The 19,615-nt window shown below is 50.9% G+C and overlaps 1 protein-coding gene across 2 annotated transcripts in view; it reads left to right on the top strand.

Moving 5' to 3' along the window:
- The window catches only part of LOC128827135 (perilipin-2-like), a 39,151-nt gene that overhangs the window by 7,329 nt on the left and 12,207 nt on the right, over nucleotides 1-19,615 (top strand). The window lies entirely within an intron of this gene.

Below are 19,615 nucleotides of genomic sequence, written 5' to 3'. Positions count from 1 at the left end.
TATATAGTAAGGGTCCCTGACCCACGGAGCTTACACTGTAAGTAGGCAAGACGGACAAAGGGTGGAAGGGGAAACCGAGGCACAGAGTGGGGACATGGACTTGCCCAAGGTCACCCAGCAGATCGGTGGCAGAGCCGTGAATAGAAGCCAGGTCTCCTGGCTCCCAGTCCAGTGCCCTTCCCAGCTGCCTCTCCGGTGCTGTGACCCAGGTTTCTGGCCTTGCCATCGGCGAGATGCAGGGCGTGGCGATGAGGAACTGAAAGAGATCCAAGCTGCTTTGCACCCTCTGATTGGGAAGGGGGTGTCCCCAACTGGAGGATGAGGAGGGAAAAGCCAACCCCTTTGAATCTTTAAGAACATAAGAACGGCCATACTGGGTCAGACCAAAGGTCCATCTAGCCCAGTGTCCTGTCTTCCGACAGTGGCCAATGCCAGGTGCCCCAGAGGGAATGAACAGAACAGGTGATCAGCAAGTGATCCATCCTCTGTCGCCCATTCCCAGCTTCTGGCAAGCAGAGGCTAGGGACACCATCCCTGCCCAGCCTGGCTAATAGCCATTGATAGACCTGTCCTCCATGAACTTATTTAGCTCTTTTTTTAACCCTGTTATGGTCTTGGCCTTCACAACATCCTCTGGCAAGGAGTTCCACAGGTTGACTGTGCGTTGTGTGAAAAAATACTCCCTTTTGTTTGTTTTAAACCTGCTGCCTATTCATTTCATTTGGTGACCCCTCGTTCGTGTGTTACGAGAAGGAGTAACTAACACTCAGTTCCATGCGGCAGAGCTGTGCAGTCTGTTCTGACCCAGGGGCTCACAAAGAAATGGCTTGAATCCGGGGGGGCAGGTTCTTTGCTCCGTGCCTAGCGTGAGCTAACCTGAGTCCTGCTCTCCCCCACCCGTGCTGCAATCTCGAGTAGTTTCGAGCCCTGAGGAGGCCTTTGCGTTGGGGTAGGGAGGTGGATCGCCCCATTGTAGCTGGGTTTTCAAGGCAGCGCTGGCTGGCTGGCTGTATATAATGCTATTACTTGCACGTCTCGCCGGGGGATCTAATGAGGGAAATAGGCCGTTGAGTGTTTACAAGGACTGTAATGAACCCCTTTCTGAATGCAATTTGATCGGCCTTCAAGCCTTTGTCTGCCCTGCTAGGACGCCTGCCATTATTCCAACCACTTCTGTACATTCCTCTGCGGGGCTTTGAACATTCTGCACTTGAAAAAGCAGGTTGGCTTTGTCTCATCCACCCCACGGTCCTCGGCTGTTTCACATCCTCTGGCAGGCGGGGGAATGAGTTTGCAGGTTCTCAGCCCAGATCCGGGGGGGGAGGAGGGACCCCTCCCACCATAGAATGGCCCTGGTGTGAATGGGACACAGACTGATCAAGTGACGTTGTGGGCAGAAGGGGGGTGTTGGGGGGCGCTGGATTCGTTCAGTTCCTGGGTCTGCCCCTGGCTGACCTTGCACTAGTCACTTCTAGCTGCGTCAGTTTTTAAAGCCAGCAGGGACGCTGAGATCACCTAGCCTGACCCCCTGTGTAACGCGGAGCAGAGAATTACATCCAGTTAGGGAGCCCAAGAGCTCGTGTGTGACTCAAGCATCCTTTCCGGAAAGGAATCCGGGCTGGATCTGAAAACACCAAGAGATGGGGAATCTGCCACTTCCCTGGCACCTGGTTACTCACCCTCCAGGCTTGTAACTTCGTTCTAATCTGAATTTGTCGATAGTCCCCGTGCCTCAGTTGCCCATCTGCAAAGTGGGGATAATGCGCTGTAGCTCCCAGGGGTGGTGAATTCGTTAATGTCTGTGAGCCGGGGCTGCGGGGCACCATTTAAAGCTGGGGGTGGGGGCGCATGGATTTGGTCTATCCAAGAACCTGCTCTGCGGCCTGTCCAGCTATAGGCAAACTAGGCAGCTGCCTAGGGCCACAGATTCTGCCTATGGCGACGGGAGCGGCCAGGTCAAACCTGAGCAGGGCTGTGACCCCGTGCGCCGGGTCGCAACGCCACTCGCTCAGATTTGGCCCCAACTCCCCCCCATCCCCTGGGCATGACAGAAGAGCAGACGGGCCAAACCTGAGCGGCGCTGCAACCTGGCACTTAGAAGTAGTTGTGCCACCGGTCTGTAAGGTGCTCGGACACTGGCGTAGGAGCACCTAGATTGTTCAGGGATCAGCACGTACGTGTGTGGCTGGAGAGGAGCTTACGCTGCTGCGGCCCACGCTGTACCTGCTGTGAGGGTAGAGGACGTCCGGGTGGATTCCACTGGAGCGATGACTGATTTACACCAGGTGGGGGTCTGGCCCAGGCCCTAGACCACCTTTCATATGAAGCAGACCTGAGAGCTTGGGACTAGCATATCCAGATCCACAGGACCACCCAGAGCGAGACTCGTAAATATCAGCCAGCGTTGTGAGCCCTGCGGCTTCTCGGCACGAGTCCCGCGCCACCCGCCTGGAGTCAGCTCAGCCCAGAGCAGTAGGGGATCTTGCACCTGCCTCCGAAGCAGCTGGTGTGAGCGAGAGGGGCCACAGCTGTGATCCAGTCCTCCTGGCCACTGGTTCCAATCCAGCCCAGGTGGGATGCTGCATGGCGGTGTTGGGGGGCCTTAGCCTGTGTGGATTGAGTCAGGCAGGGCCTTGTCTGGCCCCACAGCACCCTAATAACTAAGCACCCTCTTGAATGAATTTATTCTCCCACCCCACCCCTTATGGGGAGCCAAGACCCAGAGCGGCTAAGTGACTAGCCCAAGGTCACACAGGAAGCCTGTGTCAGAGGACAGGATTGACCCCGGGTCTCCTAACTCGCAGGCTAGCGCCCTAACCACTGGGCCGTCCTTCCTGCTCTGCTGAGAAATGCAGCATGAAGGATGTCAGCTCACAGGGGTCTCAACCTGGCCCCTTCCCACTCAATGCACGTGGTATTCCCCCCCGAAAATAATTTCCCCTCAAGGATGAGCCGAGCGGCTTTCATCCCCTACCACCTCCAGGGGCCTGTACTGAGCGCACGGCGCGTTGAAAGGCAGCGATCAAGTGAGAGCAAAGATCCACCCTTATTAAGTTCGGGGCTCGGCAGGGGTCGCAGCTTGGGGGGATCTGGCCCTCGTTGCCAGGAGCCGGGGGAGGAGAATGGGGGTGGGGCCCCGTGCTCTGCCATGTGCAGCCCCTGAGCGGCAGCGATGATGACAGGTAATGTTCCTGCTCTTGACGACAGCCCCGCTGCCTGTAATTTGGCACAGTGGGTTGTGAGGTTGGCGCGGCTTGCCGAGCTGGGAGAAAGGCTGGCTTTGTTGTGGCTCCCTGACGGCCAGAAAGGACGGGCTGCGGGGGGGACACACGGGTATTTCCACCTGCCCGCATGTGCGTCACCGTGTCTGGGCAAGGGAGAGTGTGTACATGCATGTGAATGCACACCTGTGTGTTGGTCGGGGGGATGCACACACAGCTATAACTGCAAATCTCAGCCCAACCTTAACTATTAACCCTCTAGCAATGGTGCCGTTGATCCTGCATGTGGGTATTTTATGTGGCTGTGCGTATATCCCATTGACGTACCTGCATTCGGAGCTGTGTGTGTGTGTGTGTGTATGTGTGTCAGCCTGTCAGCAGGCCTGCAGGTGTGTGTGTGTGTGTAATCAGGTGTCTGTGTGTGGTGAATGTATAGTGTGCATGTGTTCACTTGCAGTATGTGTGGGCGTAGGCGTGTGGATTGCATGTCATCTTTGGGTGCTTACGTTTTCCTGGCAGGGGTGTGTGTGTGTGTGGGGGGGGGGCGGGGAGGTTCTTTAAAACTCAGACCCTGCCTGCTTTGTTAGGCCTCTCTGACCCCTTCGCCCCATGTGGAGATAGCTGCTGTGTGCTGGGGAGGACTGACGGTCCCCTCTGTGTTGACTAGAGATTTGTCTTAGGCAGCTGGGCAGCTGGCTGCAGGTTCGAATCACGCAGTGAGAGTGAACCCGGGGACAGCCCCTACGCTGGTAGGGCCACCCAGCCGCTCCGTAAATGGGAGCTTGGAGGCTGAGCCTTAAAGTAGACACGGAGCAAGTCTACGTGATGCAGGGACAGAAATCCCATAGCTCTGCCACCAACTGTGCTAGTGCGGAGCAGACCCGTGTGTTTGTACAGCCCCTAACGCACCAGCGGCCTAATCCTGCATGGGATTTCTGGGTGCTATTGCAATATAGCTAATTGCACACACAAAAAACATGTCCAAAGAACACTATTAAGGTGGCAAAGTCAAGCACTTGGAGGTCAGGAGATGCTGGACGGAAAGCTGCCGGCAAATCCTTAATTCCACCCCTTTGTGCCTATGCATGGAGACTGTCTTTCCTTTTTTTTTTTTTTTTTTTTACCCTAAAGGAGCCTGGCCCCGTTCAGCACACAGGGTGGAGCGGTCACTTAAAGAACGTCTATTTAATCGTCTCTTTTCTGCTCCTTGTTCAGTAGGTGGCCGCAGGCTTTATTTATTTCACACTCTCCAAAACCTGCACTGAAGAGGGAATGATTCATTTCCTCATGGGCTTCTCTAGGGCATCACCCCTGTAGCATCTGAGCGCTTCCCAGACGAGTTTATTTTCCCCACACTCCTGTGAGGCCAGGGGATGGTATTATCCCCATTTTACAGAGGGGAAACCAAGGCACAGAGCGTTCGTAGCCACTAATGTTGGGTGTCTGATCTGAGATGCTGGTTTGTTTTCAGAGTACATAGCATTATATAGACCTTAATGTATATCATAGAATCGTAGAAGATTAGGGTTGGAAGGGACCTCTGGAGGTCATCTAGTCCAGCCCCCTGCTCAAAGCAGGACCAATTCCCAACTAAATCATCCCAGCCAGGGCTTTGTCAAGCCTGACCTTAAAAACCTCTATGGTGCCTGGACCCAGCACAAACCGCAGCAATCCAGAGCTGCAGTTGCAGGGAAAGTCTTGGTCAGCGCCAGGCTGGCTGTACGTGGACCAAATCTTTGGGAATTTAGCTGCTTAAAATCTAAAAAATCTCTACTGAGCACGTGCAAACGGCCATTTTTAAAAGGCTCATAATTTGGCCAAATTTGAGTGGATTTCCACTGGCACAGCAAAAGGCACATCCCTGACACAAAGGCCACCCCGCCTCCTGCCAAATTTCAGGACCCTACTCCAAAAGCCATGAGCTCTCTAAAGAAAAGCTTGCCAGATTTTTTTTTAACATGGGCTAAACAATATATTTTCCCCTAGTCTCATTATCAGAAACAGCTGAAACGTTTTGGCTGACACTTTCCACAACAGGTCAGCCTGAAGCAGACCACCCAGCAAGGAAAATTTCCCCCCACGGGGTTGAAGTTTGGTGAAGCTGTAAGTGACTGAAAACAGGGGCTTGTAATGAGAAGTGTCAGGCGACCTTAATACCAATCCCACCTATAATAAACCCTGTCAATTTTAAAAATGCTAGTGTAGAGCAGGCCTAGGTGTTTGTATAGCACCTAGCAGGCGAGGCCCTGATCCTGAGTAGGACCTCTGGGTGCTGCCGCAGTTCAAATAATTATTAGTCCTTCGTTTTTAGCAGTGCAACGCTCCCACTGTTATCGAAGGGAGGACTAGAATTGTGCCTTCCAATTTGCTTTTAAACTGCTGCTGACCTTGCATGTTGATTCCGAGCAGGCTTCCCCCACTGACGACCCCTGCGGTGTTTGTTCTTTGCTCTGTTCGGCCCCTTTGATGGATTGCTCCTTCTCCGCTTAATCCCGTCCCGGTCCCCGAAACGGTCTTGACATGGCCTGCGTCAGCGCGGCTGTGAGGAGGTCAAAGGGGACGCTGTCAGCCAAGCGGGACCGGCTGTAATTGGGGTGTGTGTCTCGCTCTAATGAGGTTTGCGTGGAAGATCTCGAGCCAGGTCGGGGTGCGACGGGTGCTCGTTAATCCCGCTTAGCGGCGCAATGGTTGGTAAAAGACATACCGGCGCCTGTGTGGCAATGCCACATTGCCAAGGTGGTTAGCCTGTCGCAGAGCCGTGTCCATATTGGAGGACATGAGGGAGGGAGGGTTGGTTTGTAGGGGAGGGGTCAGATGCGGGAGGAGGCATGCAAGCGGTTGCTGTGTCTTCCTGCTCCATAATTAACTGGAGCGATGCTGGGAGCAGTGTGATAGCAGTGGTGCAGTGTACCCGCTCTCGCTGTGCTGTTCCGGTGGCAGTTACACTTCGCGTCCACATGAGGCGCTCTAGTCACGTGTTGCAGGGCCCTCCTGCAGTCCCTGTCTGAGCTCCCTGGACCAGCAAAGTAGCTTGTGGGAAAAGGATTCTGGGAGCCTAAGGAGATGGTGGATTAAAACTGGCCGGGAAGTGGAATTCTGTAGTGTGGACCAGGCCTCTCTATGCCCGGCAGTGCTGGATCCAGACTGAGATGGAATGTGGGTTACACCCAAATTGTGTGTGGGCGGGGAGGGGGGAGCCACCTATCTAGTCTGTTTCTGCAGGACAAGCCCTGATTCTGTGCCACATGGTACAAACATGGCTGTTAAACTGCCCTGAAAAGGATTTTGGGCTGGCAGAGCATCAACACTGTTACCTCTCATGGTCATGCTTCAGTGGCCGATGGCAATGGGTCAGGAAGGAATCTTTCCTAGCTGTTTCCCAAGCTACTGGGAGTTCCACTGGGGTGCATCATTTGGGGGGAGATAGCTCAGTGGTTTGAGCATTAGCCTGCTAAACGTAGGGTTGTGAGTTCAATCCTTGAGGGGGTCCATTTAGGGATATGGGGCAAAAATCTGTTGGATGATCTAATTGGGGATTAGTCCTGTTTTGAGCAGGGGGTTGGACTAGATGATCTCCTGAGGTCCCTTCCAACCCTGATATTCTTTGATCAGGTCAGCACGGTATTTGGGATGGCTGCGGCCTTGGCCAGCACACCTGGGATTGAACTGGGGACCCTCCAGAACTGAAAGCATGTGCTGCTACAGCTTGTACTAATGAGCAAGTCCCATAAGAGACACCCTCTCTTGGAGCAGGTGCAAGGAGACTAGTAGCACTCAATGGATTGTATGTGCACAACCAATGCTGGGAGAGTCTTTGTCCTCCACTACTGGCAGGTCCACATGAAAAAAAGGTTTGAAGCTGCGATCTAGCAGGCTTACGTTTGTTAGCTCAGACGGTAGTCGCTCGTGCTCAGTGTGTGGAAAGTCTAGGGTTCAAATCCTGCTGTCAACCTAAATATGGTCAATTACACATGAGCATCTGTACAGCAAGGATCTGACCCCCAAACCCTTCTCCCAGCATGCAGAGGGGTTGGTGTGAAACCTGGGACTGTGTAAAAACCCCAGAAGGAGCAGGCAGGGTGGGTTATTTTGGTTTTAAGGGTGTTCCAAAATCCAGGTCAGGGATGTAGCGGAGGAAAGGGACGGAGCCACCTGCCCATGGACATTTCTCTTAAGTTAGCAAACGGTCTCTCTCTGCCGAGAAATTGACACGCTAGTGTGGGAAGGCGCTGCTGGGAGCATGAGCCTCTTAACGTGAGGGTGCTTTGCTGCAATTTGAGGCATTCAGGAGAACAAACAACTTCCCTGGTGGAGCTGTAGCTTGCGAAGACTAAAAGCCGCCCCCCCCACTCCCTACCCCGCCGCACAAAGCGAAGGAGCAAAAGCCATTAAAGGCAGCAGGAAAGAGACATTGATATGTTTTTCGGAGCCATGAAAAGAACTGCCTTTGTGCTGGGCTTTTAGTCCCAGCTGCATCTTGGGCCGGGCAGGATATTAATACTCAAAGGCATTTTAACAAAGCGCTGAGCCCCCGTGGATCAAGCGCCTTATATGGCTGGCTCCTCGGATGGTATAAATAGCACAGGAGTGGAGCTACAAACCATTCCCACCAGCAGTGGATCTGGCCCGTGGACTTCAATGGAGCTGAGCTGTTTTGCAGCAGCTGGGGGTGCTGGCCTGTTTTTCAGCCCCACATTTTTGACCCGGGCTAATCACAACCCTCTCCCGCAAAACAGGTGTTACCTCGATTTTTATAGCCAAGCAGAGGTAGCTATACCAAGTCAGTGGCAGAGATAGAACCCAGGCGTCCTGACTCCCAGCTGAGCGGCTGTAATCACTAGACCCCCCCCTCCCCCCGGCTCGATTCTCTTTTCACATCCCCCCTGTAAATCAGGAGTGACTTCGGTGAAGTAGAACCGCTCTGAAGCCTGGGCTCGGGCCCCATTGTTTTTAGTGGGATTATACCAGGGGAATTTGGCTCATTGCTTTCCCAATGCCGCGTTGTCTTGCAGCTTGCCGGCGAGAAATGATCGCCCCAGTGTTGTGCAGTCTCCCCGTAACACGTGGGTACAGATCCCACCGGGAGTACTGCAGCAGTGACCTAGAATATTGTGTAATGGGATCACCGCTTCCAGAGAAAGGTCAGTTGTTCTTAGGGCTGGAGAAATATTGCGTCAAATATGCAGCGCCGTGGCTACCTGGCTTAGCTCAGATGGTGTGGCAAGCGTCCTTGTTGAGGCTGCGGTGCGATCGCTGGATAGGCGGAATTGATATCTTTCCACTGAAAAGATTTTTTTTTTTTTTTTTGGAATAATGCTTAAAAATCAGTCTCTCCTTGGGCTGGAGAGCCTCTTGGATTTCACAAGCTATGCAGAATCCTGCTGTGGTCAGTATGGTTACCGTGCAGTTATCGAACCAGCTGCTGGGCTCCACCCCAGAGGTGGCTGCAATTTCAGCGGTCTCTATAGATACAGGCCAAGATTTGCAAAAGTAACCAGTGATTTGGGGAGACACTCTAAAGGGGCTTGATTTGTCAGCGAGTGCTGAGTGCTCATCCTCTGGGAATCAGGCCCCTTAAAAGGCATCTCAGAGTGGGACCTCCAAAAACAGAGGCACCCAAAATCACTAGGTGTCTTTGAAAGTGTTAGACCCTGTGTTCTATTCCTGGCTTGGGAGGAGAAGTGGTGTCCAGAATAAAGGAGACTAAGAGTTTAAACTCCTGGGTTGTATTCTTGGCTTTGCAACTAGATTTGCTGGGTGACATTGGGCAAATCACTCTCCCGCTCAGTACCTCAGTTTCCCCATCCAGCGGGCGTCCGTAATGCAGACATTGTTCACTCTCTCGGCCTCAGCCTGTGAAGCTCTTTATATACAAAGGGAATTCTGCCCTGATTTCCCATGGCTCCCCATTTGTGCCAGTGAGGACAGAATTTCAGTTAGTGCTCACGTTCATTATGGACCTGAGCACCACCAGCATTCTATAGGGACCAATTCTGTATGTGCTTAAGGATCTTACATGAGATGAGACCAAACACATTTTTTTTTTTTAATCTTACGGTTTTAATCCGTTTGTTCTTAACCAACAATCTATCGGGTATTGATATGGTCCCCGTGATCTCAGCATTTCACACACACACTCCCCCCGATGCAGGGCTGCTAGTCCCGTTTTACAGATGGGGAAATTGAGGCCCAGAGTGGTATGGCCAAGGAATTTGTGGCAGAGGAGTGAATTGTATGCAGGTCTTCAGAGCATCCTAACGCGGGACCAGCCTTCCTCGCTGTTCTGGTACCTGTAACTCCAGTGTAGGGTGACCAGATGTCCCGATTTTATAGGGACAGTCCCGATATTTGGGGCTTTTTCTTATATAGGTGCCAATTACCCCCCACTCCCGTCCCGATTTTTCACACTTGCAATCTGGTCACCCTACTCCAGTGTTGCACAGTAGAGACATTCCTAGGTGACGTTGGCTTTGTAGGGTCATTGGAGTAAAGAGCCCTTTTCCCCCCTCGTCACCTGCGACCCGCTGCCTTGGCCAAGGAATGTTAGGAATGTCCAGGTAGATGCTGCCCCACGGCCAGGAACCCGGCTGCCTTGCTGCTGAGCAAACCGGATGCTCCGTTCCGCAGGGGGGAATATTTTAATTTTTGTTTCCTGCTTCTTGAGGCAGGTAAATAAACAGGGCGGCTTGTTTGGCAGACAGCCGTAGCGCTGGAGCGTAGGGTAAACTGTGAACTGCCTTAGTGCGCTCGTAACCTCTGGGGGGGCGGGAGGGTTTGTAAAGCAGGGGGTGTTTTAGTGATTCTGTTTATTTTTTTTTTTTTTTTTAGCTTTTCATCACCGCCCCTTTACAAAATGGGATTTTCCAGTGTAATCTAGATGGCGCTGGGGTCATTAATACATTGATTGAAATTCCCTTTGATTGGAATCAATCAGGCCTTTGAGCTGGCTGGCTAACCGTGCCCGGGCTAGGAAACCTTCTACAAACCATGAACCTTAATATCCACACGGTTGTCAGGGGGTTGTTTCTCAATTTCAGCATGATCAGAGAGTGCTAGTGGGCGTGGTGAGCCCATGCGCCGGGGAGGTCGCAAACGTCACTCGCTCAAATTCGGTCTGGCCACCCCTCCGTCATGATGACAGGGGGCAGCTGCCCCAAATTTCAGGAGCGGGGTTGCAATCCCATGACTGAGTGGGAAGGCCAAAGTTTAATGCCCAGGGGAATGGGGGGAGGGATAGCTCAGTGGTTTGAGCATTGGGCTGTTAAACTCGGGGTTGTGAGTTCAATCCTTGAGGGGGCCATTTAGGGATTTGGGCCAAAAATCTGTTGGATGATTTGATTGGGGACTGGCCCTGCTTTGAGCAGGGGGTTGGACTAGATGATCTCCTGAGGTCCCTTCCAACCCTGGTATTCTATGATTGCTCTAGAGGCTAGTCTTCACAGCAACAACGACACAGAGTGATTGGGGGGTATGGCTAGCCTGCAATCGGGGGGTATGGCTAGACTGCAATCATGGGGTATGAGCACCGCTGAAGTAGACATACCTGAGCTAGCTTTAATTGGGCTAGCTCAGGTCCCAGAGCCGTGAAACCGCGACAGCTGTAGTGTTGTGTTGCTAGCGAGGGCTGCATGCCCTGGATCGTTATTGTAGGGTTGCTAATGAGGGCTGAGCTGGGGTAGGGTTACTAAGACAAACAGCATCACGCTTCACGGTTGTTCCCAGGCAGCAGGGTGTGTTCACCATCCTCCCTGCAAAGCCAAGCAACTGATGACGGGGCAGGGAAGGTGTGAACGGTCACATCCCGTCCCCTCCCCTTCTCTCAATAGCCACCCAATGTGGAGATGCAACAACATGAAGCAATCCCCTGCTCTCCCACCTCGCTGGTGCTATGCACAGTCAGGCTGCAGCAATGCCCAAGGAGGGTTGATGAGGGAGATAAAGCCCCTGCTCCCTCTCTGGATGATTAAACAGGTGCAATGCTGATGATCTGATCTTGACTGCTTGCCTTGGGAAGGCATTTCTGGAATAACTCCCTCCCTGGGCCGCTGAGATGGGTTCGGCCAAAGCTTTTAGAGCAAGTCTGGGAAACTAGTGCTGGTCGGGAACTTGCAGGGGACAATCCAGCATTTTTTGGGGAAAATCCGCTTCCATTTGGAACAAAAAGCAGAACTGTAGGAATTTCCCACCCAGCAAAAATTTTGAAAAACGTTGATTCAGGATGGTTGGAACGTTTCCTTTCACCTGCGTCATTTCGGTTTGCATTTCATATTGCATTCAAATATCAACTGGCCTAAACATCACATTAGAGATAACAAAAAGAAAGAGACTGTATTATTGTCATACGTTCATAGAATATGAAAGTCAAAATGACCCTCACACAACACTTCAACTTTGGTGGGTCAACAAAATTCATCACAATCTGGCAAGAGGGTTCGATTTTGACAAACCTGCTATTTGCTGTCGAAATTTTTCCAACCTGCTCTCTGCAAAACTAAGCAAGGCACTGGGGACCGAATTCTACTGCACTCCAAAGGCTGTAGGAAGCATTTTGTCCTGGTCCTGTCTCTCTGAATGCTTGAATTCCCCTTCTCCTTTAGTAGGCAGGTCTCCTCTTCCCCAGGGCATCTCTGGCCTCCATTCCCATTGCTCCCATGTTAAGACTGACTTTGCTGGCCTTTGGGGAAAGAACTTGCTACCTTATTGAAAATTTGCTCATAAGCGTAGGTGAATGTGATGACGCTAAGCTTTTTCTCCTTCCAGGCAGCCGGGAGTTATTTCTTCAGTGTTTCTTTTCTCTGTTAAAATAATTTATAAGCTGAGAATGAAATATGCAACTGCTAAGAACTGCCGGAGTGCACAGGCTGATGGTCCATCTAGTCTAATGGCCTGTCTCTGACAGCTGGGAGGATTTGATTTAAGAGCCTTGCTTCCAAAATGCACCTTCCTCTGAAACAGCTGGTTCTGGCCACTACCTGAGATAGGCGTGTGGCCTAGATGGACCATCAGTCTGATCTGGGGTGGCCGCTCCTCTGCAATACTGTATCATGCGGGGAGATTTCTGGCTGGGTCCCCAACCTGTGCAACGAGTATGTCACTGGTGTAATTCCATTTTCTGTGTCCTGCCCCTTTAAATCTCTAGAACTTGCCAGCCTGCAGAGACAGGCAGCGGAGTCCAGCAGTTATGAGAGTGGCGGGGTGGGGGTGGGGGGGTAGGGACTTTATTTTGGTTCTTTCTTCCTTTGCTCTGAATCGAAAATAAGTCAGTTGCACTGAAGGTCACCTGGTTGCCTATGGAAAATACAGATCAGTTCATGCCCTGAAATGAGAGGATTTGAAAGTCCTTCTAATAATATCCCAGCTTGTAATCACAGACTTATGCAATGATTGCTACTCATTATTAAGGCCCTACTTGAATCGCGAGATGATTGTCCAATAATTGCGTCTGAGTTGCAGACAAGACAGAAAATAACGGAAAAGTAATAATTGACCTTTTTTAATTGTGGCAATTTGAAAAAGCCAGAGATGGCCTGTTTGTTTAAGAAAAAGTTGCTGGAACAATATAAACACTCAAGTACTATGTTATGCCTGCTTTAATTTTTTTTTTTTTTTTTATAACTAGACATTTTGCTGCAACTATATTAGTCAATGCGCAGGGCTGACAGCCCGACCCCAGCTGCTGTGGGCTCGGATAAATGGGGTTCTACTGTACTAATGGGGGGGTGGGGTGGGAGTGTGTGTTGCAACTCTCAAAACGGGTGCAAAATTGCGGACTGTGCAAAGTAAGCCAATTAAAATCAAAATTGCAGCGGAAGCCGAATATTGCAGGATCCGCAATATTCGCAGTATTGCAAATTAAGCAGGGCCTTCGTCATGGTCTGTTAATTAGTATGACAGTAGTGCATAGAGCTCTAAAGACTGACTCCCTGTACGACGCCAATCGCGATCAGGGTTCTGTTGTGTGAGGTGCTGCACGTACACCGTGTGAGAGACAGTCCTCAAAGAACTGACAAGCTAAAGAGATGAGACAGACAAAGGGTGAGAGAGAGAGAGAGAGAATCTCTCCACCTCCCACCCTCAGTTTTACAGATTTTGGGGGAGTTTTTCAAGGCCAGAAAGGACCAATATGATAATCTTCTCTGACCTCCTGCAGGACACAGGCCAGAGAATCCCACCCAGTTATCCCCGTATTGAGCCCAATAGCTCGTGGTTGGACTAGAGTATATCATTTTCAGTCCTGGTTTAAAGACTTCAAATGATGAAGAATTTCACACACCCGTAGAGAAGTGGTTCCAGGGATTAATGACCTGCCCTGTTAAAAATGTGTGCCTTTTTTCTAGCTTGAATCTGTCAAGCTTCGCTGTTGGATCTTGGGATGTCTTTATCGGCTGGATTTAAGAGCCCTTTAGTATCAGATGCCTTCTCCCTGCGTAGGTACTTTGGGGAAACCGAGGCACAAAAAGATGACGTGACTTATCCAAGGTCACACAGTTGCAGATCTAGGAAGTGGACTCTGGCCTCTCACGTCCCAGTGCAGTGCCTTGCCCACCAGACTCTTTTTACACATAAAAGACTCATCCCCCTTCTAAAATGTACTGAGATAAAGAATATTCTATTTTGTTTAGAATGTGCTGTACAATGGAGATAATCCATTGCTTTGTGGTGGGTCTTGCAGAGTGTGTTTTAATAATGGATATTCCAGATTTACCCAGGTAGAGCTGAGATCAGAATATGGCCCTGTACAAAGACGTTAAATTAAATGGCTCTGTATCTGCTTTTCGCTGCTGTGAGTCCAGACCTGTTTCCTTTCAGTGAAACACACAAGATTTGGCCGCTACGAGCCCCGTGCCCAGGACCCAAATCAGCCATAGGCGAGTGAGCTAGATTCCATTCTTGCTCGCGCATCGTCTGTATCGTTGCTAGCTGAAATCCCGATTGCTGGTGCTTTTGTTTCTTGCTGCTGTTGCCAGAGTCAAAGAGCATCATGCTTTTAAATTTTTTTTTTTCCTTCCCGGAGCCCAGCTGGGGTCTACACCCGCCTGCCGTTTGCGAATCGGCTCTTGATTCTAAGCAGACCCAATCTGCTCCAAGAGTCACTGAGCTGGAATAAGTCTGGAGCTCCCCAATGACACAGTTTTGAAGGGGGGGGCGCTTAGCAAGGCCAGGGGGCTCTGTAGGGAAGGTGTGACTCCAGCTGACTCTTCTCACCAGGCAGGAGCAGTAAACCCAGCAGGGGAGAGAATTTAAATGCCCTTTGTGCCATCCAAGGCAAGTATAAACCAAACACGATCCTTATACTATTAGCTGCCTCCCCGAGAGATTAAAAGCACCGCAGCAACCTTGCTGGAGGTTCTTGGCTGGGTTCCTAGTGGTTAAATATTGACCCACCCAGGAGAAATGGGAATGCAATCACTCAGGTTTCATGTTCTGGAAAAATACAGAGCTGCTCCTCCTACTCCACAGAAGGGAGGGTTGGGAGAAGCCAGGCAGGAGCTGGCATGTAACTTGATATTAAAGTGACCCCTCTTCTGCCCTGTAGATGTGACCCAAACCAGGTGCTGGACGGACATGAGCTTGCTAAGGCACTTTGCCAGCTTAACAAAGAGGCTGTAATGCACCCCCCGTTGCATTGCAACTCACAGACCCGCACTCCTGTGGAACCAGGGCTAGAACCTTGCTGCTTGGATGTGGCCATCTACCGTTCAGAGGTAAAGGAGCGCTCCCCTGGGTGGCGCTAGTAATATGCCCTTTATCCTTTATGGCAGTGGCTCTCAACTTTTCCAGATTCCTGTCCCCCTTACAGGAGTCTGATTTGTCTTGCGTACCCCCAAGTTCCACCTCACTTAAAAACGACCTGCTTACAAAATCCAACCTAAAAATATGCAAGTGTCACAAATGCCATTACTGAAAACTCGCTGACTTTCTCCTCTTTACCATATAATTATAAAAGAAATCAATCACAATAGAAATCTTGTACTTACATTTCAGTGTATAGCCCATAGAGCAGCATAAACAAGTCATTGTACGAAATGTTAGTTTGTACTGACTTGGCTGGGGCTTTTTATGTAGCCTGTTGTAAAACCAGGCAGATATCTAGATGAGTTGGTGCACCCCCCGCAAAGACCTTTGTGTACCCCCAGGGTCTATGGTGCCCATTATAGTCTATTGAGACCCAACCACCAAGCCATGGTACTGAAGCTATGCTAGGAAATATTTCGAGTTTCAGATACAGACGCTCCCCAACTTATTTCAGGGTAGCAGCCGTGTTAGTCTGTATCCTCAAAAAGAACAGGAGGACTTGTGGCACCTTAGAAACTAACAAATTTATTAGAGCATAAGCTTTCGTGGGCTACCACCCACGCCTTGCGTAAGTCAAATTTTGCGTAAGTCGGGAACGTATACCTGACCATTACGCCCAAAAAAAAGAAGAGCTTTTTCCGTAGGTCGGGTCTTGCGTAACCCGGGGAGCATCTGTACAAGAGTGATACATTTATACAACTAGGGTGATCACACTCAGTAGATTATAAACTTTGTAATGATACTTTACAAGAGACCTTTTGCATGAAGCAGATTTTAGTTACATTATATTCCCACTCATCCGCATACTTTCATAAAATCCTGTCGAGTGCAACGTCACCCCCTCCTCCTGAACTTACTGCCAGAGACTTGGACGCTGACCATGGTGGAGGCAGTATACCTAAAATTCGTTTGGGAGGCAGGCAGATCACCCCGTGAAGCAATCCTAAGGCAACTCTATTTACCAGGCTGAGTTAATGAGTGCCACTTGAGTTGGCAGCAGTTGGGGAGGAAGGAGATCCGAGCTGGTTAACGATTGCAGAGCAGTTTCGGCCCCACAGACAGTGGACTGAACGGAATTTTGCCGGCTAGCTCTGTACAAAGAAGCGTAGCTTCCCGGAAGGGGCGGCGAGGTAGGTTAGAAGGGCAAAGGGCTGTGGTGAAAGGGCGGCCGCCCAGATCAAAAGACGTGGGCCTGCTACCCTTGCTGACAGCACAGCATCCCGGCAGGGACGAGAAAAGGGATTCAAATGAGAGATTGAATAAATAAATCACAAACCAGCTCCATCAGGGAAGAGAACTGGGCAGAGGAAATGACTAGACCAGCTGCGGGCTTTGCCTGGAGGCCACTTCAGGCTGGGGAGTTCAGTTTGGCCATCCTGTTCTCGCAGGGGAACAGAGCATAGTGGAGACGTTGCCGCTGAAGAGCTGATAGATTGGGGATAATGTCCGGTGGCAGGAGGTTGTTGCTTTGAAAGACAAACGAAGCGGCGCTGGATGCTTGATGGAAGTTGTTACGAGTCCTGGCAGCTCGGAAGAGCCGTGTCGAGAAGGGCTGAGGGGCCAAGCGAGGAACGCGCTAATGGGAGTTTTCACGTAGCCTGAGTCGGTGACAGCATCAGAAATGTATGACGTGGCTTAAGGCAGCCGGTCATGCTAATTTCCTTCATTAGCTATATTCTGCAGATCACAATGAGCTGGGTAATCTGTTTGATCTAGCTACTGCTTCTCTTCACGTAGCCTACTAGGATTTATGTAACCTCATCTAAGGGTGTCCACACAAGAAAACGATGCAAGGGTGATTAAAAAAAAAAAGAAGATTTCCTTAACCCTTGTGTGCAGGCTTTTATTTTGGATTGAAACTGGTTTCTTTCGGTTCAGTTTGTCGATTAAGAGCCACTTCAGTTTAGCTTAAACCTGTTCCTAAACCAGATTAAGAGCATTCACACGGGGATTTGTCCCAGGTTAACTCAATCTTTTTAAACTGGTTTAAATTAATTTCTTGCATTTAGACAAGACCTGTCTAATCTATCAGTTGAATGCGTTATCCTGCACTCATAGCTTGCTGGATGTGTCTGTCTAACCTGTCTAGCAGTTAGCTCCTTTGGCAACATCTTGCAAGATATCTTTAAAATTAAATCCATCTGTGACACACACCCCCCATCCCATCCCATCCCATCCGACGCTGCATTTCATAGGCACAGTGGATGGTTAAAGCACCTCGCTGTTGTCAGAACAAACAATATGGAAAGATAGAGACAGACCCACAAGAATGTCACTTTGGAACTATGGAAGCCTAGCCTAGTGGTCATATGGTCTCTGTGTCATAGGCCCTATACTGCTAAAAGCTACTGGAGATTCTACCATAGTTCAGAGAGCAGAAGCTTTGAACTGAGAGGAAACATAGCCCAGTGGTCATAATATCATGTGTGTCATAGGCCCTGTGTTGCTAATAGCTGGAGGAGATTTTCCCGTCACTCAGACAGCAGAAGCCTCTGTTTTTGGAGCAGGAGCACTTGAGTTACATGTAGCCACGTGCTGTGATGTTCCAAGCAGCCATGGGATGTTGTACAGTGTCAGATGGGAAGCCCTAAGTAGCCCCAAATTTGTTCCATCAGCTGGCTAAGAGTGCAGTTCTGATGGCCGGAGCGCCTCCCGGAGGAGACGGGTGGGGTGTGGGCAGATAATGGGACCAGGGTCAGGTGGCAGGTCTGATCTCTCAGGAGTCAGCTTCCTGTCCCGCTCTTATTCCCTACGGGAGAATCAGGCCGTGGGTGGCACAAGGAAATAACTTGTTGCAGCCGGAGATGAGCCCTGCAGGACTGAGCGCTCCCTGCGTAAGAGCGAAGGGAAGGGGATATTGGAAAGGAAATGGGTAGTTGGCCAGATGCATCCTCTACTTCCTGGAGGGTGAGGATGGGGGCAGCATTTGCTCTGCCTGCATTTCTCCCTTCCCAAGTTTTTGGGGACGGAAAAGGTGACGGGGCCTGATCCTCCAAATGAGGACTACGAAAATGGCTCCTGGGAAAACCCCGGCCACCCAGCAGGCTTGGGAGAGTCTCCTTTAGGATGTCCATGGGGAGATATATATGGAGAGAGACACTGTGATAGCTGCATAGGTACCAGACACGCTTACATACTACGGTGATCGTCATTATAGAAAGCCCTTGGGCTTTGTTTGCAATGGACGTTGGTGCAAACCTCTAGGCACCGTTTACATGGGGGAGAAGCTGCACCAGTGCAAATTCATATTGCACCTGTGCAAACTGTCTCTCCACGAGAGTGTTGCAGCTCCAGATTCCAGCTGCAGGCAAGGGCTTAGAGCCGCTAGTTGTCCGTGGCACTAGATTTTGCAAAGGAACCAGATTGCCAAAGGCGCTCTGTTCCAAGCAGCTCCCATCCTTGTGAACGCTTTTCCAAAGCCCCCGGCACTAAACTCTTTGGAAAATCTGCTCCTCGGCGTCGCATTGGGAGCTTGGAGCCCTTTGGAAAATGTGGCCCTCGGTTAGGGCCCTAATTTGGGGACAACATCCTTATTCTTCACCGCATTTCCAGACAGGCATGTGCTTCAATCACTGTTCATCAGGCCTAGCTCTTCTGGAGTCCGTCTACAGCACAGCTGGCAGCTGTCTAGACGTCGCGTTGATGCTCGGGCTCTGGCTTTCAAGACCCCACCCGGCCCCAGGCCTGAGAGCGCCAGCTCCAGCCCCAGCCGCGACATCTACAAGGCTATTTTTAGCATTGTTGGCATGAGCCTCGCCAATACAAGTGGCGAACCCAGGCTGGGAGGCTCGCTCCAAGATGCAGTGTAGACGTTGCGGGGCCAGTCCCTCCGGGTGCCTCAGTTTCCCCATCCTCAGCAGGGGAATGACATCCCTCTTTGCAAAATACTTTGAGAGCTGCGTCTTTTGTAAGAGTTCATTATTATTCCCCACCACCACCGTGTTACCTAACCTGCTCCTCCAACCTTGCCTGTGATGAGCTATTTATTATTAGCACGGCCCTCGGCTGAACAGCAGGGCATGAGCCGCTGAGCTCTGCTACCTTCCTGGCATAGCGGGATCATTAAGGAAGCAAAGGCCTCTCTGTTCTCAGCGGCTCTCGCTAATCGTGTTATCCCCCTGCTCACTGTCTTCTTGCCAGAGCTAAAGTGACAGGAGCCATGTGTCTGGGGAGCAATTCCTTGTGGGGCTACGGCTGCGTCCCCTGGCACGTGGCAACTGTTCCTGTCTCCCCTCTCTGGGGTCCCCTAGGGCCTAAGGTCCTGGCAGGTTGTTGAAGTCAAAGGAAGCCTGCCAGTCCGTTCAAGCTCGAGCCCTCGCTTCGTTTCCTAGTCGCTGAAAAAACGCAGCCTCACCCAGTATGTGCAATTATCCAAAGCCTTTTCCAATCCTCGGGGTGGTCCCCCCCACATTGTTTTAGTTCCCGGAGGGGCTGTGGGAAGCCTCCCCTGTGAAGAAGAGCCCAATCAGTTGTAAGCCGCTCATACATTTAATACAGCGGCCCTCCGCCGCGCCGCATGGAGCTGTGGTCTCTGTCACACCTGCCTCCAGCAGGCCCACTGGCACGAGGGGTGATTTTGCAGGTAGCGCTGGAGGTGG

This window comes from Malaclemys terrapin, chromosome 21 (genome assembly GCF_027887155.1).
Source record: "Malaclemys terrapin pileata isolate rMalTer1 chromosome 21, rMalTer1.hap1, whole genome shotgun sequence".
Classification (NCBI taxonomy): Eukaryota; Metazoa; Chordata; order Testudines; family Emydidae; genus Malaclemys; species Malaclemys terrapin.
This window is presented reverse-complemented; position numbering and strand designations above follow the sequence as displayed.